The following is a 1,249-nucleotide window of genomic DNA, read 5'->3' as shown; positions in this document are numbered from 1 at the left end:
AAAATTAAGGGGAAAAAGGGATAAAAAAAACTCTAGGGGGGTTGGGACTATGTTTTTAGATTTTCGCGCACTAAACACAAAGTAATTGAGGGGATGGAACAACGACATTTTAACTCCCTTGGGCCTTTAATATAGATTTTTTCTATTTTGATGAAGTCTTAGGTGGTTTTGGATGCTTAGGGAAGTAGGACTTGTTTCTCATTCATTAAGACATTGCGCCCAGGGGGGTTTATGCATCAAATGTCCATTTAACTTTTGAAGGGAGCTGGTCCTAAAGTTGGAAATTCGTTTGTTTGTTCCTCTGGCTTTTCTCAAACACCAAATGGGACAATTATTGGAGTTTACTTCTCTGTCCATTGGGCTTTTAAAAAGATTTGCTCCCCCTTCGTGTTTTCAAAGTAGCAAATTAATGTAAGGGGGCATTTAGCCCAGGGGGGGGGGGACTAATTAGGGAAGATCAGCCAAATTGGTATATATGGATGACTTATAAGTTGGTTCCTTGGATTTCCTTTCATTTGGGAATGGTGAAAAAACCTGTGTTACAAAATCTTGAGGATTATTCTTGATAGATTAAATACAACGTAACCTTTCCTTAAAAAATGGAGGGGAAAGTGGTTGAGGTTTCTTCCCAAGAAGAGGGATTAAAGTTATCTTTGGGGACAATAATTTTTCCAGTTAAAAAGTTTATCCAGGCATCCAGGGAGGAAAAAAGTTTGCGAACGCCTCTGCGGAAAACAAAACTTTCTCCCAAAAAAAAACCCCAAGTGGGTATGGGAAAAGAGCTGTTCCCAGTCATTTCTTTGGTTTTGCAAAATTAATTATCGGCAAATTTTTTAATTTTGGGGAATTTTTGGCCCCAAGTAAACGCCGCAAGCCTCTTTACTGGAAAAATTGGGGGGGGGGGGGGACACAAAGGGGTTTCTCGGAAGCTTTAAATAAAAACCGCAAAAAAATCGTCCTCTTAAAATGGTCCAAAATGAAAAGCAACTGGGAAAGCTTCAAATTTGATCTTAACAGGGATTGCTTGGCCTAAAGTGAGGTACAAAAACTCTTCTTATTCCCAAGATTTTGGGGGACAAAAAAAACATTTCCATTTATTGGAATACGGTCATGCTAGTGGGGGGTAAATGTGCTTGTTGGGGGTGTGACTCCCAGCAAAAAAACATGGTAATTAATGGGGCACAATTGTGAGTTCCAATAAGCAATTTTTTCAGGTGGTCGTTACATTTTTCTGAAGTGATAGGAGTGT

The sequence above is a fragment of the Penaeus monodon genome, chromosome 32 (assembly GCF_015228065.2).
Source record: "Penaeus monodon isolate SGIC_2016 chromosome 32, NSTDA_Pmon_1, whole genome shotgun sequence".
NCBI classification, from domain to species: domain Eukaryota; kingdom Metazoa; phylum Arthropoda; class Malacostraca; order Decapoda; family Penaeidae; genus Penaeus; species Penaeus monodon.
This window is presented reverse-complemented; position numbering follows the sequence as displayed.